The 21,717-nt window shown below is 49.9% G+C and overlaps 1 long non-coding RNA gene across 1 annotated transcript; it reads left to right on the forward strand.

The window, feature by feature from the left end:
• The first annotated feature begins 19,306 nt into the window (after window positions 1-19,306).
• On the forward strand, window positions 19,307-21,232 carry LOC123130434 (uncharacterized). Its single transcript, XR_006463827.1, has 2 exons — window positions 19,307-20,547; window positions 20,693-21,232. It is a non-coding gene; the product is annotated as an uncharacterized lncRNA (long non-coding RNA).
• Window positions 21,233-21,717: the final 485 nt, after the last annotated feature.

Genomic DNA, 21,717 nt, shown 5'->3' on the forward strand with positions numbered 1-21,717 from the left:
ATTTGTGCTCCCTGACAAGCTTACTGCTGCCGAACGCAAGAAGCTGATCCCATCAATCAAAAGGATTAACGCCTTATTAGGGAACGACTTAACCGGAGTTGACTTGACCTACTGCTGGGTCTCATGGCGGGTCATCCCTCTAAGCCGCCGATCAAAACTGATGTGTGAATATGGCGGAGGCCCAAATGATTCTCTTCGTCACAGCTCCGTCCAATTACCCGAAGAAGATATTGTTGCAATGTCAACCCTTCTGGTAAACGGAAAATGTGAAGACTGCAGTAAAGTCGGGTTAAACCCCTTCTGCAAACTTAACCCGGCGCCAGAGGTAAAAAATCTCTGACCTCCTTCTTTGTATTTTTCCCAGTCGTGTTAAGTACCTACCTGATCTTTTGTCTTTGTTTATTCATCTGCATGCCAGATCTGATTTCTGGAAAGTCAAGTATGACCACGAAACCGCCAAGAAGGCTAGAGCCGCTGCTATCAACACCAAGAAAACGACCCGGAGGTCCAAGAAGAAGAATAGCACTGCTGAGGACCTGATGAGGCTTGATGATACTTCTGAGTCGGAGGTAGCCCTTGACTCCCGTGGCCAACTTTTTAATAATCTTATTAACACTGATCATTGCCAGGACGACACAGGGGCCAGTCAGGCCGTGGAAGAAGAGGTAACTATTTCCTCCGACTCAGCCCATTTTCCAAGACAGAAACTTCGAGTCGTAACCCGGAAAGTAAGGTTTTCACACCCTTTGGCTTATCTGGACCCTCATTTTCTTTTGAGAAAGCAGCAACATGAAAGCCGCCGTCAGGCCCGGAACAATGATGAACCGCCCGCTGTCCTTCCACAGACTCCTCAAAAACGGCCGAATGAGGTTTATTTCATTGTCTTTGAATTTCTGTTAATGGATCCTTTTCCTTGCATTACTTTAGCTTTGTTTTATCTTTGCAGGAGGTGTCTTGCTCTTCTGGCGACTCGTCTCAGACTCAATTTCCGGCCTTCAAGACTGCCCCTGGGTAAGGAAAAAAATCCTCTTTCTTCCGTGTTTTTTAAACTGCATCTTTATACTGACAGTCTCATAACATTTCTCTTAGTGGTCAAGCTAAGTCCAAGAAGGCCAAGCTAACTAAGCTGATGGAAAACCCGCTAGTCCTTGCACCTGAACCGGCCATGCCACCTTCTCCTCCACTAACTGAAGCTCCAGAAGACCCGGCTGTCAACGCTGAAGTAACTCCTCCTGAACCGTCAGTTGATCCTTCTGCAACTGGACCATCCAGCTCGGCCAACCCGCCATCACCGTCTGCACAAGACGTACTGATCACCGGAAGTTGTTGAGCCGGGGAATCCCACCGTGTTGGCTCGTCACACGGCGAAACAAGAGGTGTTGGAGAGACAGAAAGTGTGTTTTGACATTTCGCATTATGGCCATCTGAATGCCAACGATATATTATCCGGCTATCTCAGCCATGTGCACTCCAGCCGCGACTCAGAGAACGAAATGGTCAAGCGGTTGTAGCTAAAGTATGAGGTATATTCTTCCGGCTTACTTATATTCTGCCAGCCCCCAAGTCTTTAGATTATGAGAAAACCGGAATGATCTGTAGACTTTATGATATAGGCTAAGACTGTACATTTAGATTTTCCTAAAATCCAATAAAATTTGAACAAAGCTTCACCTGTAGTCCCCAAGGGCTGGTTCATTTAACCACAAATGAACCGGTACTTTGAATTTCATAACTGTCTTGTACCGAATCCAACAAATACTGTAATCCAGTTTAACCTTGAGAAACTTTGCTGACTATCATACATTAGCCCCCAAGTGCCAAGTGCTGTTACTTTGTAAAGTATTTGGGACTTGAAGTATTTTAGAGCCATAAGAAATTGTTTTGGCATACATTAGCCCCCAAGTGTCAAGTGGTTTTGTAATGCAAAAGTACTTGAGACTTGAATCTTGACTCTTGGACTTTAATTCAAACCTTTATACATTTGTGTACATTTTCTAGAATGATTTATCTGAATTGAGCTCGCAATTAACTGATGTGAAGACTCGGCTGGCGGATCAGGAAGCAGAAATCAAGTCTGCTGACTCCAAACTGCAACTGAGTCTTGCTGAGACGGAAAATTTGAAAACCAGCTTGACTGTGAAGAAGAAAACCTGGGTTGAGGAAAAAATGTTGTTAACACAATGCGCCGAGAAAGCTGAGGCAGCCCTTGAAGAGGTTACAACGGAGCTGACCGGATTAAAGGACCGGGTGTCTCAAATGGTGGCCGCCATCTTTGGTAAGCCATCTGTATTTGATATTGTGTACTTTCTGTTGATCCAGAATATGACTGCCAGCTGACTCTTTGTTTACAAAATATGTGCAGGCCCACGAAGTAAGAATCTGAGCCAAGACAGTGCGATTAAACTGAAGGCGGTGTATACCTTAGTGGAGCAATTGTATATTGGCGCACAACATGCACTTGCCGCTATCTCTCCTACCAATCAAGGACCCAACCGACACATTGACGTCTTAAAAAAGCTTTCAATCTTACCCGCCAGGTTCCAAGAAGTGAAGCGCTCCTGTGCCACAGCCGGAGCTTTGACTGCCCTGAGCCGCTCCAAGGCTTGGGTGCCAGATCTAGACCAGGCAGACATAGCCAGAGGGTATCCTACCATGAAGGAAGACGGATCTCCCTTTGAACAAGATGACTTCATGGCTTGCATGCGCAGAGTTCGACCTTAGGCGACTATTCTTAGAGATGAAACCAATATCGACAAGTATCAGCCAGGTTTTGATGTGGAAAATAAGAACATGGCAACTCCCTCGTACAAGGTGACAGATTTAATCCCACCTGTTCGTGAACATACATTTGCTCCGGCAGTTGATCCGGCCGGCCTGATTGTCAAAGAAGCATAATTTATTGCCGTGAACGGTTTTGATTGGTCAAAACCCAGCTTCCAATCTTCATGGGCTTGTAAAAGCCTTGTGAGGGAGTCCTGGATTAGGGGGTGTCCGGATGGCCGGACTATACCTCCAGCCGGACTCCTGGACTATGAAGATACAAGATTGAAGACTTCGCCCCGTGTCCAGAAGGGACTTTCCTTGGCGTGGAAGGCAAGCTTGGCGATACGGATATGCAGATCTTCTACCATTGTAACCGACTTTGTGTAACCCTAACCCTCTCCGGTGTCTATATAAACCGGAGGGTTTTAGTCCGTAGGACAACATACACAACAACAAGCATACCATAGGCTAGCTTCTAGGGTTTAGCCTCTCCGATCTCGTGGTAGATCTACTCTTGTACTACCCATATCATCAATATTAATCAAGCAGGACGTAGGGTTTTACCTCCATCGAGAGGGCCCGAACCTGGGTAAAACTTCGTGTCCCTTGCCTCCGATTACCATCCGGCCTAGATGCACAGTTTGGGACCCCTTACCCGAGATCTGCCGGTTTTGACACTGACATTGGTGCTTTCATTGAGAGTTCCTCTGTGTCGTCGCCGTCAGGCTTGATGGCTCCTACGATCATCAATGGCGATACAGTCCAGGGTGAGACCTTCCTCCCCGAACAGATCTTCGTCTTCGGCGGCTTCGCACTGCGGGCCAATTCACTTGGCCATCTGGAGCAGATCGAAAGCTATGCCCCTAGCCGTCAGGTCAGATTTGGAAGTTTAAACTACACGGCTGACATCCGCGGGGACTTGATCTTCGACGGATTCAAGCCACTGCCGAGCGCGCCGCACTGTCACGACGAGCATGATCTAGCTCTGCCGCCGAACAGTGCCCTGGAGGCCGCACCCGCATCGGCTTCGACCCTTAATTCGGAGCCAACTACGCCGATCGAGGATGGGTGGTTGGACGCCACCTCGGGGGCTGCGATCCCAACGGCGATCAAGCCGAACACCAGCCCCGCACTCTGCGAGACTCGTGACTCCAAGGAGCCGGACTCCTCTCCGGACTCCGAACCCTCCGCGCCCCTGCCGATCGAATCCGATTGGGCGCCGATCATGGAGTTTACTGCCGCGAACATCTTTCAGCACTCACCTTTCGGCGATATTCTGAAGACACTGAAGTCTCTCTCTTTATCAGGAGAGCCTTGGCCGGACTACGGTCAGCAAGGTTGGGATTCGGACGATGAAGAAATTCAAAGCCCACCCACCACCCACTTTGTAGCCACTGTCGACGACTTAACCGACATGCTCGACTTCGACTCCGAAGACATCGACGGTATGGACGCCGATGAAGGAGACGATGAAGAACCAGTGCCTATTAGGCCCTGGAAAGCCACCTCGTCATATGACATATACACGGTGGACACCCCAAAATAAGGAGATGGCGATGGAACAGCGGAGGATGACCCCTCCAAGAAACAGCCTAAGTGCCGGCATCAGCTGCGCCGCTCAAAATCCCGCCAAAACAAATACGGTGATTCCAGCACGGGAGATAATAATACTCCAGAAAGTGCCGAAGAAAACCCCCTCCAGCAAGATTTAGCATAGGAGGATGGAGAAACCAGCCCTCATGAGAGAGCGGCAGACAGAGAGGTCGAGGACGATAATTATATGCCTCCCTCCGAAGACGAGGCAAGCCTCGACGACGACGAATTCGTTGTGCCAGAGGATCTCGTCGAGCAAGAGCGTTTTCAACGCAGGCTTATGGCCACGGCAAGAAGCCTCAAGAAAAAACAGCAACAGCTTAGAGCTGATCAAGATTTGCTAGTCGACAGATGGACTGAAGTCCTTGCGGCCGAAGAGCATAAACTCGAACGCCCCTCCAAGAGCTACCCAAAGCGCGGGTTGCTACCCCAATTAGAGGATGAAGCACTTGATGCGGCCGACCGGCCACCTCGTGGCGGCGACAGAGAGGCCTCTCGGCCCTCCACTCAAGCCGCACCCCGTACCAAGGCACGGGAATATGCGTCAGACTTACGAGATATGTTGGAGGACAAGGCAAGGCAAACAAGATCGATCTACGGATCACGTGGGCGCCCCACGGCTCGAGACGGTAACTGTCATGCCGGCCACAAATTCGGCAGGGCCGAACACAGTAGACAAAGCTCATTGGAGCTACGTCGTGATATAGCCCAGTACAGAGGCGCTGCACACCCACTATGCTTCACAGACGAAATAATGGATCATCAAATCCCCGAGGGTTTCAAACCCGTAAATATCGAATCATATGATGGCACAACAGATCCTGCGGTATGGATCGAGGATTATCTCCTTCATATCCACATGGCCTGCGGCGATGATTTCCACGCCATCAAATACCTCCCACTCAAGCTTAAAGGACCAGCTCGGCATTGGCTTAATAGCTTGCCAATAGGATCAATCAGTTGTTGGGAGGACCTGGAAGCCGCATTCCTCGACAATTTCCAGGGCACTTATGTGCGACCCCCAGACGCCGATGACCTAAGTCACGTAATTCAGCAGCCAGAGGAATCGGCCAGGCAATTCTGGACACGGTTCCTAACAAAGAAAAATCAAATAGTCGAATGTCCGGACGCTGAGGCCCTAGCAGCCTTCAAGCACAATATCTATGACGAGTGGCTTGCCCGACACCTTGGACAGGAAAAGCAGAAGTGTATGGCAGCACTCACGACACTCATGACCCGCTTTTGCGCGGGAGAAGACAGCTGGCTTGCTCGTAGCAACAATATGACCAAGAACCCTGGTAATTCGGATACCAGGGACGGTAGTGGCAGGTCGCGTCGCAACAAGCAGAAGCGCCGCATTAACGGCGACAATGCTGAGGATACGACAGTTAATGCCGGATTCAGAGGCTCTAAATCCGGTCAGCGGAAAAAGCCATTCAAAAGGGATCCTAGGGGCCCATCCAGTTTGGACCGAATACTCGACCGCTTGTGCCAGATACATGGCACCCCCGAAAAGCCAGCCAATCACACCAACAGGGATTGTTGGGTGTTCAAGCAGGCAGGCAAGTTAAACGCTGAAAATGAAGACAAGGGGCTGCATAGCGATGACGACGAGGAGCCCCGGCCGCCGAACAAAAGTGGACAGAAGGGTTTTCCCCCACAAGTGCGGACAGTGAACATGATATACGCAACCCACGTCCCCAAAAGGGAGCGGACGCGCGCATTAAGGGACGTATACGCGGTAGAGCCAGTCGCCCCAAAGTTCAACCCATGGTCCTCCTGCCCGATCACCTTTGATCGAAGGGACCATCCCACTAGCATCCGTCATGGCGGATTCGCCGCATTGGTTCTAGACCCAATTATTGACGGATTTCATCTCACTAGAGTCATTATGGACGGCGGCAGTAGCCTGAACCTGCTTTACCAGGATACAGTGCGGAAAATGGGCATAGATCCCTCGAAGATTAAGCCCACCAAAACGACCTTTAAAGGCGTAATACCAGGTGTAGAGGCCAACTGTATAGGCTCAGTCACACTTGAAGTGGTCTTCGGATCTCCGGATAATTTCTGAAGCGAGGAGTTAATCTTTGACATAGTCCCATTCCGCAGTGGCTATCACGCACTGCTCGGGCGAACCGCATTCGCCAAGTTCAATGCGGTACCGCACTACGCATACCTTAAGCTCAAGATGCCAGGCCCTCGAGGAGTAATTACGGTCAATGGAAACACCGAACACTCCCTCCGCACGGAGGAGCACACGGCGGCCCTTGCAGCGGAAGTACAAAGCAGCCTCTCCAGGCAGTTCTCCAGTCCGGCCATTAAACGACCGGACACCGTCAAGCGCGCCCGGAGTAACCTACAACAAGACTGCCTGGCATGATCCAAGCAGGCATAGCAATGCATCCCCAACCCCAGCCCTCGCAAAAATGCGACACCAGTACTTCGCGTACATAACTACACTCTAGAAATACCATGGGTACAGGGGGAGGGGCACAATCACGGCATGCCCGAAACACGGCTTAAACTGCACCAGGGGCTGACAATTTTTTAATTTTCTCTTACTTTCAGGACTCCACTCTTCGGAAGCCCTGTTCGGCAGTTCAATTGCCGCACAAACAATGCAAGAACCAGGGAAGCAGACAAGCCACGCCGCATTACGGAACTCCCAGGTGGTCTCTGTCACGAGCAGTATACCTGTTGCGCATACTATTCCGTAGATTGCCCCTGGAACGGACATGTTACATAGTCCAACCTTTTGCTTATCGCATTATTTGTATCGTTCTGCTTTGATCGCAGCCCTCTTTAATAAACAGTGCATAGCTTTTGTCTATTTTTGCATTACCTTTATATATATATATATATATATATATATATATATTCCTTAATGACATATTGCACCCGTACACTTTGGTACGGCCTAAATACGCCAGGGGCTTTAGTACCCCTCAATATGGTGTGAGAAGTCCGAACACTTTAACAAGTGCGGCACCCCGAACTTATAGCATTATATGCATCGGCTCCGAATCATGTCTTGGGTCAATAGTTGGGTTTGCCCGGCTCCTACGTTTTGGTGCCTTACGTTCTGCTATATCGGCTAAGGTATCACTAGGAGAACCACTGCGATTGTGCCCCAGTTGAGCTGGGTCGAGCACCTCAATGGTGAAAGCTAAAACTGACTGTCATGATGAAGCGAGAGCTGGTCGCTGTTCGAGAGGTTTTTTGAGTCCCTAATGACTTATGCCGCTTAGAGCGAGGAGCCGGCTCTGTCCGGCTAAGGCGTGGATAGCGCCCCGAACTCGGTCTTCCGAATACCAGGGGCTTCGCCGAAATTTAAAATTATAGAATTCTATGGCTAAGTGAGAGTGTTCACGCATTATAGTCCGATTGCCTTGTTCGTTGGGCTGAGCGCCTCCCTCAAAGGACCCAACACATGGGAAAAAGAGCGCTCAGGGTTATCCCCGAACACCCCAGCACTAGCGGCACGGGGGCAGAAGCCGACGACTTGCCATCTCTCAAAATTGATAAACAGCCGCACAGAAGGTAATATTTTAAATTCCAACAGCATTGCTTAGCGCATATGAACAAGTTTTCAGCGCACAGGACAAAACGAGCAAGTTTCACTCAAAAATTACATCCCTAAAACATTCATCCGCCACAAGGCAGGCACCCTTCAGAACATTCTTATAATAATTCTCAGGCTTGCAATGCTCTTTCCCCGGCGGTGGCCCGTCCTTCACAAGCTTCTCAGCATCCAGCTTGCCCCAGTGCACCTTAGCACGGGCAAGGGCCCTACGGGCACCTTCAATGCAGACGGAGCGCTTGATGACTTCGAGCCTTGGACAGGCCTCCACCAGCCACCGCACCAGCCCGAAATAGCTCCCAGGCAGAGCCCCTCCAGGCCACAGCCGAACTATGAGGCCCTTCATGGCCTGTTCGGTCGCCTTGTGGAGCTCGACCAGTTGCTTCAGCCGGTCGCTCAGGGGCACGGGGTGTCCGGACTCAGCATACTGAGACCAGAACACCTTCTCTATCGAGCTGCCCTCCTCGGCTCGATAGAATGCGGCGGCATCGGACACACTCCGGGGAAGATCTGCGAACGCTCCTGGAGAGCTCCGGATTCGGGTAAGTAACAAGTAACTCACGTTTATGTGTCTACTTTGCATAAAGAATGCCTTACCCGCCGCTATCTTCTTCACCTCATCCAACTCCTGGAGGGTCTTCTGGGATTCGGCCTTGGCAGACTTGGCATTTTCAATAGCCACCGCGAACTCGGACGCTCGCGTCTTTGAGTCAAGCTCTCCAAACTCTCATGTTTTTCCATGAGATCCTGGAGCTCTTGCCGTACCTTGCCAACCTCAGCCTCATACTTCTCCCGCTCGGTGCGCTCCGTGGCCGCCCTCTTCTCGGCCTCGACCAGCGCTTGCTTAAGGGTCGCCACCTCAGACGTGGCCCCTACAATAGCCACGATAATCCTGTCATTTTTTGCAATTGCACCTTTTTATATATATATTTAAACAAGGTATTTCTTACCTTCATTGTCCTCGAGTTGCTTCTTGGCACGCCCGAGCTCTTGCGCAGACCGCTCGAGGTTCTGCTTTAGCGTGTCCACTTCCGCAGTCAGTGCGGCAGATGCAAGCAAAGAAGCCTGCATACGCATATTGACTCCTTTTTTAGACTCCTGCGAATTTTATTTGATCCTCTATTCGGCTTTTCTTCCCGAACGCCAAACAGAGCATCAGGGGCTACTGTCTATGCGGTAATATTATTTACACATTCTTTACTTACCTCAAAGCCTGTTAAAAGGCTAGTACAAGCTTCAGTCAGTCCGCTCTTGGCGGACTGAACCTTCTAGACCACCGCACTCATAATGGTGCGGTGCTCCTCGTCAATGGAGGCGCCTTGGAGCGCCTCCCACAGATTGTCCGGCGCCTCCGGTTGGACGGGGGTCACCAGCACGGTGGGCTTGCTCCTCTTGGAAGGAGGTCCCCCGCCGGACTCTGGAACCTTTGAAGGTTCCGGAGCAGTGTCTGGCCTAGAGCCGGACTTGGAGCCCTGGGGGGTTTCATCCCCTTTACTCCTAGAGTCCGGGAGGTCGCCTTGCGGCGCCTCCAGGACCACCTCCTCCCGGCTTGGAACCTGTTGGGGTAACACTTCGGTGTCGTCCGTAGGGCGGGGGAGGAAGCCATCGGAATCGATTTCACATCCGACGAGTCCAGTGAGCCGCTCGATGACGCGTCGAGCCGGTCTTTGGGTGGGCTGCATAAACATATTCGACATAAGGGAAAGCTATGCAATAAACGAATACTATGAATTACTCTGGTATCCGGATACTTACGATTTTGCCAGGGGCTTGGCTCTGGGCGGCCACTCCTCTCCGCCGTCGTCGGTGTCGGTGGAGTACTCCGGAGGAAGGGTTTTCCCCTTCTTGGACCCTCCGGCCTCCCCAAAGAGGGCGGCCTTCCTTTTCTTCTCTCCTCCCGCTGGAGGGGGAGAGGTCTCTTCTTCTTCCTCCTTGTCTTCACGGGAGGAATGCGCCTCGGAACCATCGGATGATGGATCCGACACCTCCTGGCACCGGGCACTCTTTCGAGTCCTCGTGGCCTTTTTCGCGGCCTTCTTCTCCGGCACCACATAGGGTGCCAGAACCAGCAGCTTCGCCAAGCGAGCGTCCGCTGGGCCTTCGGGCAAAGGAGCCGGACAGTTGATCTGTCCGGACGTCTCTTGCCAATCATGTCAAAGGTAAGGGAGCTTAGATCGCACATGGAGTCAAACTATGAAAAACCGGTACCCTGTAAAAGGAAAAAACAGCTTACCGCATGAGCGTGACGCTGCGTACTGAATCCGCGATCCTCGGTAGTGGATGCGGGGGCCTCGGCGCCCTTGAAAAGCACCTTCCAGGCATCTTCGTATGTCGTGTCGAAGAGCCTGCTCAGAGTTCGGTGCCGCGCCGGGTCAAACTCCCACAGGTTGAAAGCCCGTTGTTGACACGGGAGGATCAGGCGGATGAGCATAACCTGGACTACGTTGACAAGTTTGAGCTTTGTGTCCACCAGGGTTTGGACGCATGTTTGGAGTCCGGTCAGCTCTCCTTTTTTACCCCACGACAAGCCCATCTCCTTCCGGGAGGTGAGCCACGTAGGGGATCCGGATCGAAACTCGGGGGCTGCGACCCATTCGGGGTCGCGCGGCTCGGTGATGTAAAACCACCCCGATTGCCACCCCTTCAGGGTCTCCACAAAGGAGCCCTCGAGCCATAAGACGTTGGCCATCTTGCCCACCATGGCGCCTCCGCACTCCGCCTGGTTGCCGCGCACCACCTTCGGCTTGACATTGAAAGTCTTGAGCCATAGGCCGAAATGGGAGCGGATGCGGAGGAAAGCCTCGCACACGACGATAAACACCGAGATGTTGAGGACAAAGTTCGGGGCCAGATCGTGGAAATCCAAGACATAGTAGAACATGAGCCCCCGGACAAATGGGTGAAGAGGGAAGCCCAGTCCGCGGAGGAAATGGGGGAAGAACACCACCCTCTCATGGGGCCTAGGGGTGGGGATGAGCTGCCCCTTTTCGGGAAGCCGGTACGCAATGTCGTTAGACAAGTATCTGGCCTTCCTTAGTTTTTTGATGTGTCCCTCCGTGACGGAGGAGACCATCCACTTGCCTCCTGCTCCGGACATGGCTGGAGAAGGTTGAGGTGGGGAGTGCGGACTTGGGAGCTGGAGCTCGAGTGCGCGAGAATGGATAAGCAAGGGAGGAAGAAGGCGTAGGTGAAAAGGTGGATCCTTATCCCCTTATATGGGTGGACGCAACTACGTGTCCCCAACAGCCTGGTAAAACTCGCTTATCTCCAAGCGCCGTAATCAATGGCGCGGTTGGGTTACCCACGCCCGTATTGATGAGAATCCCGGAATAAGGGGACACGATCTCTGCTTTAACAAGACGTGCTAAGGAAACCGCCTCGCATGACGCGCTGAGGTGGGATAATGAAACGACTCGGATAAAGGCTTGGCCGTGGTGTGTCACACTACGGAATACGTCAGCAGATTAGATTTGTGTAAATATTATTCTCTCTATGGCAATATGTGGAAACTTATTTTGCAGAGCCGGACACTATCTTTGTGTTCAAAATCTTCTATGAAGTACTTGGAGGAGGAACCCGCCTTGCAATGCCGAAGACAATCTGCACGCCGGACTCATCATCATTGAAGCCTGGTTCAGGGGCTACTGAGGGAGTCCTAGATTAGGGGGTGTCCGGATGGCCGGACTCCTGGACTATGAAGATACAAGATTGAAGACTTCGTCCCGTGTCTGGAAGGGACTTTCCTTGGCGTGGAAGGCAAGCTTGGCGATACGGATATGCAGATCTCCTACCATTGTAACCGACTTTGTGTAACCCTAACCCTCTCCGGTGTCTATATAAACCGGAGGGTTTTAGTCCGTAGGACAACATACACAACAACAATCATACCATAGGCTAGCTTCTAGGGTTTAGCCTCTCCGATCTCATGGTAGATCTACTCTTGTACTACCCATATCATCAATATTAATCAAGCAGGACGTAGGGTTTTACCTCCATCGAGAGGGCCCGAACCTGGGTAAAACTTCGTGTCTCTTGCTTCCTGTTACCATCCGTCCTAGACGCACAGTTCGGGACCCCCTACCTGAGATCCGCCGGTTTTGAAAACACTGCATATTCTGCCTATGCCATCGCTCATAAGACACCGTCTGTTACTCTGTGCTTTCTGATGTTAATATATGCATCATATTTATGGTTGTCCCTGCAATACTTCAACTATGTTCCTGTATATAAAAAGGAAAAAACTGGCTTGGCGGCTTAGTACCAAATGGGTCAGAACACCTGGTTTATAGCCAATATTTTTATCATAGTAAAAAACAGAACCAGATGTAAAAAGAAAACAAGGCTGAAATAACCTTTGATTAATACAGAAAGCAACTGTTCATAAACAATAGCCACACATGTACCTTTGATCTCCGGACCACCGGTTTAAATGACCTGGGTGATGAAGTTGATAATCCAGTCTTTTTTGAGAAGTCAATGCTTCTGAATACTTAATGATTATCATGCCCTGGCGGCTTGTTGTCAAATAGTCCAGCCGGTGAAAAGACCATGCTGATTATTTGTGAAATTGAGACAACAAAAACCCCATAAGGCAAATAACAGGTGTTAAACAAAATTAACCTTGTAATTATGGGGTTTCTGATTCAAATACGATCAGTAAACCGGACCAAAGGGGTTAAGCTAAGGTTCGAATACGACCATATAGCCCCCAGTGGCTTTGGCGTTGCGCCGATCAAGAGGGTACCGACAGCTATGTTCTCTTTGGTTCGAATACGACCTATGTTTGAACAGGAAGCCCCCAAATGACCTTGAGAGGTTTTTAACGACCCTGATTCAAATACGATCCAAGTCGGACCCAAAAGGGGTTAAACTGTGATTCGGATACGATCAAGAAGCCCCCTAGTGAGTTTGGCTTTGAGCCGATAAAAAGGGTTACGACAGCTATGTTCTCTTTGGTTCGAATACGACCTATGTTTGAACAGGAAGCCCCCAAGTGACCATCATAGTTGCAGCTAGATTCAAATACGATCATAAGTCAGACCAAAAAAGGTTAGACTTGATTCAAATATGATCAGCTCCTTAATAGTCATCTAAAAATAGTAGTGAAAAATAATAAAGATGTGTAATCTTTCTGAAAAGAAAAGAGACCGATGGTCCTGCTTTATTACTTATCATAGTATATATAACATCAACGTATGTACATGATGAGAGCTGGTGGCTTAGGTGTAGTATGGCCGAAGTTGAGCAATGTTCCACGGCCGGCGGGTCTCCTCTTCTGACTTACGTGAGTCTTTGTGCTCTCGAACGTCAATGAGGTAATATGACCCGTTGTTTAAGTTCTTGCTGACCACAAAGGGTCCTTCCCAAGGTGGGGATAGCTTGTGTGCATCTGATAGATCCTGGATGAGCCGGAGCACCAGGTCACCTTCTTGAAAAGTCCTGGACTTAACCCGGCGGCTGTGATAACGGCGCAGGTCCTGTTGATAAATTGCTGATCGAGCCGCTGCTAAGTCCCTTTCCTCATCTAACAAGTCGAGTGCATCCTGTCTGGCTTGTTCATTGCTAGCTTCAACATAAGCCGCCACACGGGGCGAGTCATGACGGATGTCACTAGGCAACACTGCTTCCGCTCCATAAACCATGAAGAAAGGTGTATAACCTGTAGATCTGTTAGGGGTGGTGTTGATACTCCACAGCACCGAGGGTAACTCCTCTACCCAATAACCCGGTGCTCGCTATAAGGGAACCATAAGCCGAGGCTTGAGACCTTTCAATATTTCCTGATTTGCTCTCTCAGCCTAATCATTGGATTGAGGATGAGCTATAGAAGAGACATCAAGCCGGATATGCTCGCGCTGACAGAACTCCTCCATAGCCCCTTGGGATAGATTGGTACCATTGTGAATGATAATGCTGTGTGGAAAACCAAAACGGAAGATCACGTTTTTCATGAACTGAATCGTTGTGGCTGCATCACACTTACTCACTGGTTCTGCCTCAACCCACTTTGTGAATTTGTCAACTGCCACTAAAAGATGTGTCTTTTATCCTTAGACCTTTTGAAAGGTCCAACCATGTCAAGCCCCCAGACCGCAAACGGTCAAGTGATTGGAATCATCCGCAACTCTTGAGCGGCACATGTGCTCGTCGTGCGAATTTTTGACATCCATCACATCTACTGACCAGATCTTCTGCATCAGCGTGAGCCGTCAACCAATAAAAACCATGACGAAAAGCTTTGGCCACCAGAGATTTTGACCCGGCGTGATGACCACAATCACCTTCATGGATCTCACAAAGTATTTCTTGGCCTTCTTCAGGGGAAACACACCGCTGAAATGCTCCAGAGACACTACGATGGTATAGTTCTCCGTCAAAAATCATCATTGACTTAGACTGCCGGGTTACCTGTCGAGCCAGGGTCTCATCCGCTGGCAGCTCGCCCCGGGTCATGTAAGCCAAGAACGGTACTGTCCAATATGGGATGACGTGAAGAGCCGCCACCAACTGCGCCTCCGGGTCAGGAACGGCTAGATCTTCTTCTGTAGGTAACTTAACAGACGGGTTATGCAAAACATCCAAAAAGGTGTTAGGTGGCACCGGCTTACGCTGAGATCCCAACCGACTTAAAGCATCAGCCGCTTCGTTCTTCCTACGGTCAATGTGTTCCACCTGATAACCTTTAAAATGCCCTGCAATAGCATCAACTTCATGATGATAAGCCGCCATGAGAGGATCTTTGGAATCCCACTTGCCTGACACCTGTTGAGCTACCAAATTTGAGTTGCCAAGACACCGGACCTGGCTCAGGATCATCTCTTTAGCCATTCGAAGACCATGGAGCAACGCTTCATATTCCGCTGTGTTGTTAGTGCAAGGAAACATCAGCCGCAACACATATCAAAATTTGTCACCTCGAGGGGAGGTTAAAACAACTCCAGCCCCCGAGCCTTCCAACTGTTTGGACCCATCAAAGTGAATATTCCAATATGTGTTGTCTGGTTTCTCCTCCGGCATCTGCATCTCTGTCCAGTCATTAATAAAATCAACCAGTGCTTGAGACTTGATCGCAGTACATGGTACATACTTCAACCCATGAGACCCAAGCTCAATGGCCCACTTGGCGACTCGTCCAGTGGCTTCTCTATTTTGAATGATGTCTCCCAAAGGAGCAGAGCTAACCATAGTGATTGGGTGACCCTGAAAGTAATGTTTGAGCTTCCGGCTCGCCATGAACACCCCATATACGAGCTTTTGCCAATGTGTATATCTTTGTTTAGATTCAATCAACACCTCACTGACGTAGTAAACCGGCCGTTGAACCGGATGTTCCTTGCCAACCTTCTTGCGCTCCACCACAATTGCCACACTAACAGCTCATGAGTTGGCGGCTATGTATAACAATAGCGACTCTTTCTCAACTGGAGCAGCAAGGACCGGCGGCTCAGCCTCTTGTCAGATCCTCTCCTGATCCGCCAAGTTAAGGGCTCCAGCCTGTCCCGGCTCATGCCTGTGCGGCCGGTTGCAGTGTTGAACATTGCTTGACATGTCAGCTGAATCCATACGCCTACTGTAGCTTGGGCTCCGGCTCGGGCGAGGGGTTGAATGGATCTTGTCTCGATTATAAGAGTACGCATCCTGCTGTGCCAGAGCTGTTTGAAGAAGTTCTCTCACCCTTCATGTTTCGATCGCCGCCGGAGAGTCGCCCTCCATCAGGAGAGCCGCCAAACGAGCCGAAGGTGCAATGAAGTTTTCCAAGGGATTGGAGAAGTGACCTGGCGGTGTTGGTACATAATGAGGCGGGGTGGTATGTATATGAGGCGGTTCCATGGCGCGCGGCTGAACCGGTGCCCCGGGTGTCGTGATCCGATTTGCCGCTGGCGGGTTACTTGCCCCGGCCCCGGGCATATGAAAAAGGTTCCTAGGATCGAGCGTCAGAGGTAGACGTGACTGAGTTTTCTGATGCCTTCTTCTCATGACCTCGTTTGACGCGTTCAGATCCACCGAGAGCCCAAAGTCTCTGCCTGAAGCTGCTGAGCACGGGCGTCCAAAGCCGCCCACTCCGCGGCCATCCTGACCTCCTCTGCTGCTAAATTTTCTTTAGCTCGTACCATCTCCTCACGTACGCGTGCCACCTCTGCGTCATGCTGAGCTTGATTCGCCGGCTCTACCACGGCAGTCAACAGGGTCATCAGTTTATCCATGAGGTCCATCAGAATCTGAGCCCGGGGGCGCGCGGGGTCTGCTGAGCCGGCTGCGGCCAACCCGGTGGTTGTTGTTGCCGCTGCTGTGGAGTTCTGCCCCGGTTGTGTTCCTGCCATGAAGACTCCGGCCCAATTCGGCGGCTCAAGGGGGTCCGGAATACTGCTGCCATTGGAACAGCCCCCGAGCATGCCATCCTGCAGCTGATACAAAGAGTTTGTATCTCCCGTTGATGATGTGGCATCGAAACAGACAGCCGTCTCACCGCCATCCACCGATTCTTCAGAGTATTCACCTCCATGGATGCAACCCATAAAGGCATGCTTCACGCCAGAGTGAACACAGGTGGACCTCGCGCGCTGAGCCGTTTCGATGAGGTTGGTGTGAACGTCTGGCTCAGGGCCCGACTCGCCGATCCGGCCGATGAAGACATGAATTCCGCCGAAGGGGACCCGGTACCCGTACTCAATTGAGCCGGCCTCGAGGCCCCAGCCTTCATCGTCGGTGTAGAGCTTGCCGCGACGACTCTTGGTCATCCGGACCATAGCGTATCCCTTGAGCCCTTCGAAGTTGCCCTTCAAGAACTCGAATCCACCATGCTCTAGACCCACGGTGGGCGCCAACTGTCGTGGAATTGTCACGACAGATGTCCTAGCAAAAGGACTTAGTCGTAGGGCCATCGCAACTAGGAAGCTTAAAGGGGTTAATCGGGACAAAGGACACGAGAGATTTTATACTAGTTCGGCCCCTTACGATGAAGGTAAAAGCCTACGTCTAGTTGTGTTGATATTGTTGGGATTTCAATCGCCAAGAGGCTAGTTCGTCGGCTTGGTTATCGATCTCTTGTTTCTTGCCCTAAGCCGCCACCAGGTTATCCCGTTATATACACGGGTTGACGCCTGGTGGCCTACAGAGTCCCGGCCGGCTCATAAAACGTGTCCGGCTCGGTGACTTCTTTTACATGCCTTTCCTTACAAGTCTTCCCTTATATACGACGGTTTATAATATTGGGTCTTAAGCCGCCTCCGGGCCTTTAGGCCTTCTATAAGGTTTAATAAACTATCGTCTTGAGTGTTTACTGAGCTTCCTTTGTGACCCGCCATTGGGGTTGACCCGGCCCCTCCTGGGCGGGTCATAACTGATAGTTATATCCCCAACAAGATAGGCTAGACATTTAGGGTTTTAGCCATTAGGATCTCGTGGTAGATCAACTCTTGTAACCCCCATACTCATCAATATTAATCTAGTAGGACGTAGAGTTTTACCTCCATCGAGAGGGCCCGAACCTGGGTAAACATTGTGTTCCTTGTCTCCTGTTACCATCAACCTCAGACGCACAGTTCGTGACCCCCTACCCGAGATCCGCCGGTTTTGACACCGACAGTGCCCCTGACCCTTCTCATTCGTGCGACATGTGTCACCCACGCACAGAGCGGTGACGATCATGTGAGATCGTGGGTGAATAGATAAGTATTGTCGTGGGATGTGGAATGGTTTAGGCGGCAACTGCCGAAAATTTAGATTAGAATATTTTAAAGTTTCGTTCGCAAATTCTTCAGCTGGCAAGGACACAGTGAATATTTTGAACGGGTTTCAAATAGAACGCACATGAAGAATCTGTGAACAGACTGGGTTGAGTATAGCATAAAGGAGGAAGGGTCCGATCACATTCACTTAGCATAAAAAGCAACATGAAGAAATAGAAATAAGTAAATATTGTAGAGGACATAAATTCTCATATATATATATATGTATCTCTACTCCTAATGGAGCAGTTGGTAGTCTCGCTTCCAGGTTTTTTTTCGTCCCACCTCACCCGGTTTTTTTTTGTACTTCTTTGGTACTTCCTCCCACCTCCCACCCGTTTCATTTCGCTGGGTTTTTTCGTCCCTCCCCTACCCCACCGGTTTAGTTTCGCGTCACCCTCTCACACAACGAAAAAAATCTTAACGGATCATAACTTTCCATGCGTCACCCTCCCATCAATGCAATTTGATTTAGAAAACATATAATAAATTTTAAGGAAACAAATAACAGACTTTAAAGAAAAATCCAATTTTAAGGAAACAAATCAATCGATCCATCCAAATCAAACGATCCATCTCATCAATGCAATTTGCTTTAGGAAACATATAATGGATGTGAAGGAAACAAATAATAGACTATCTAAATCAATCGATCCATCCCATCAATGCAATTTGATTTAGGAAACATATAATAAATTTTAAGGAAACAAATAACAGACTTTAAAAAAAATCCAATTTTAAGGAAACAAATCAATCGATCCATCCAAATCAAACGATCCATCTCATCAATGCAATTTGCTTTAGGAAACATATAATGGATGTGAAGGAAACAAATAATAGACTATCCAAATCAATCGATCCATCCCATCAATGCAATTTGATTTAGGAAACATATAATAAATTTTAAGAAAACAAATAACAGACTTTAAAGAAAAATCCAATTAACTAATCTCTACTCTTAAAGGCCCCTCGATTGATTTTTGTCCCTCGCTTCCTTTCCCAGCACTTATACAATGGAAGGAATTATAATCCACCTATTTGTTCTCCTATATATCCGTGCAGGCAACACAACATAAACCGGTGAAAAAAACACTCACCTCGCACGTCCCCCTACCTGCAATCCCGAAATGCCGCCATCGCTCCAGGCTCCAGCCTCCGCCGTCCTACATCTTGCCCCTCTCCAACCACAGAGACCTCCGCCACCGCCGCCATCTCGGAACCCCAGTTCAAGGCAGGACTCAGAGAGGGTGTGGCTGTGGACGACGCTGCCGCCGTCGCAGAACCCTAGGGCAGGGCGTGGTCGTGTTGCGGGCAGCGCGAGCGGCCGTGCGTCTCCCCCGTCAGGCTGTCCTCGGCAGGAACTCGGGACCTCCTCCTGACAGAGCTAAGGCCCTCCGAGGTCCAAGTCGCTGTGCGGCGTGCACAGTAATCTCCCCGGCCTACTCTGTCTTCACGTCAATGCTCATGTGCTCCGACCCTCCCCGACCCCTCCCAGCAAGCAGCAGAGTCTCTCGGGTTCGAGCTCCACCGGGCCGCCGGCGGCGGCGTCCATGTTCGTTGGGTGGAGCACAACGCTAGGTTTGAAATTCACCATGATGCTACTGATGAGGCTCTCCTTCTCCTTTGTTTCGTCTGGGTTTTTTCGTCCCCCCTCCCACCACCCCATCTCGTCTGGGTTTGAAATCAATAAGAGCAGCACAAAGTCTAGGTCCCTGTCTCGGTGGCAGACGGAAGGAGAAGAAGGATTGATATGTATGAGAATATTAATATTGAACTCTTAAAGTTAATGTGGCCCCGTTGCAACGCACGGGCGTTCTTCTAGTATATACATAGGACAACACTATTCTAATCCTGGCATTAGAATAGTTATTTGGATCACAGCCCCACGACATGTTCCTGAGATCGGGCGAGAACAGAAATAGCGCAAAGCGCCCCAAACCTTATCTCCGTCCCTCCCGTCGCCATCCTCCCCCTGCGACCTCCCCCAACCCGCCAACCACCTCCGGCCGCCGCCCACCCTGCTCCGACGCGCCCGCGGGGCCCTCCTCCTTTCGGGCGCGTGGGCGCACCGCCGGCCCCGCCACCTCCCGATGCGCCGCCGCCCCGCCTTCTTCCGGTGCAAGGCCGCCGCCCCCACCTCCTCCTAGCACGCCGTCGCCCCCGCCTCCTTCCGGCGCAAGGCTGGCCCTTTCCTTCAGGGCGAGGTGGGTTTGGACTTCAACCCCTCCCGCTCCTCCCATGCGCCGCCGCGCGTACCCACCCAGATCCCCACTTGCTCCCGTGCGCCGCGGTTGGTCCCTACCATGCACCCCGCCTACTCTCATGCGCAGCCGCGCCCACCCGCGCTGAACCCTGCCTCCTCCCGAGTTGCTCGGCCCCTGCAGCAACTGCTGCCAGATCACGCGTGAGGCCCGTCCGCGGTGTCGTCCTGCTCCTCCGGCTAGCGGGACAAGACTATGTCCTGTCGTGAGTGTGAGAGCGGCACAGAGGATGTCGCCGACGACGATGCAACGGAGCCGGGCAAGTACATGATGTGGGCGCGCCGCTGGTGCCTTGTCTCACAGCCCTTGTTCGTCTCTGTGATGCTACAAGAAGTTCGATTCAGCAGCGCGAACCCGTTCAAATGCATGAACTAAAAAGTTCGAGCCGCCTCTCATGGTCATCCATCAGTGAGATGCCTGGAGGACTTCTCCGTCGACTTGCAGGTTCAGCAATGGATAAGGAAGCTGCTCTAGACCATTTTCTCGTGTACAGGCTGCATGAGGCGTACAGATCCAACTCCCCCGCCCGGCAGCTATGGCATGTGGCTGCCTAGCACATCAGCGCCCCCACAAGGTCCATTTCTAGGTGATTTTCTTGTCTGAAGTTCAGACGTACTTGCAGGTGCGAAAAAGTTGATGTTGTGATATATTAGTTCATTTTCACTGGTCCTTCAATATTGGAAAACATGAGTTTTCTTCTCCAAAATACATCGACGCCGTGGAGTGCTAATTCTTCTTGGGTGCTTCTATCGAGCCTTGTGTTTCAGGCTCCACCATGACGAACCGGCTCATCCTATTTTGGACAGTAAATCAGACAGAAGATTTTAGGCAGAATGCAGTTAAGAGATAATGGGGAAACGAGGGTTCAAAGATATTTTTTAGTACATGCAGAGAGCTTTTTCAGTGCACTGTAGCCAAAAATCTGCTCTGAAGGCCAAACTACTGACGTGTGGCATGCTAGCACTAGTAGATCTTGGGATATCGGCACGCCAAGAAGAAGACGGAAAAGAAAATGGTTAGTTGGAGATCGCAAGTTCACTGCTCAAAAGGATAAGATCCCTGTTGGTTTTATATAGGGAACACCCAGCGGGGGTAAAAAGAGCATCGCTTTGTCCAAGTCCACCAATCAAATTTTTGCTCTGTCTAAAGGTTTACGTCACTGTCTAAAATTGTTGATTGTTTCTGTATGTTTGAGCATCCGACTTAAGTTTCATTTGTGAGGCGGTTTAATTACAGTAATTTTGTCCGTTCAGTAATATGTGTACAAGTTACTGTATACAAATAAAAAAGCTAAGAAATTTACTCAACAGTTGAAGAAGAAGAAGTTGTGTGATGTGCGCTAATGGGGCTTGTACTAGGTTGTAGTTTAAGCAAAGTTTTTTTTAAAATGGATTTTTCTTGTTTTAGAAAAACATAGGTTCAAATTTAAATAATGGAGAAATTCAAATATTTATTACAAAACAAAGAAGCTCATATTACATAAAAAGGGAAGTTCAAACAGTTTATACAAACGTATTTTTCCATTTCTAAAGAAGCCTAGAAGATCAAATTTAAATAAGTACGAAGTTCAAAATTTGTAAAAACCTAAGACTTACGTGTTCAAAAAAGAAAACAAAAAAGATGTCGCATTTTTATAACTGCTTATAAACAATAACGAATTTAACAAAATGTCTACATGAAAAAAGTTAAATCTTTCATAAGCTTTTCAACAGTATATCATATGCTCTATTCGGATAAAAGATTCAAACGTATGGTGTATATCGTTGGAATCAAGTTTTAACGAATTATTTTT

Source organism: Triticum aestivum, chromosome 6A (genome assembly GCF_018294505.1).
Source record: "Triticum aestivum cultivar Chinese Spring chromosome 6A, IWGSC CS RefSeq v2.1, whole genome shotgun sequence".
NCBI lineage: Eukaryota > Viridiplantae > Streptophyta > Magnoliopsida > Poales > Poaceae > Triticum > Triticum aestivum.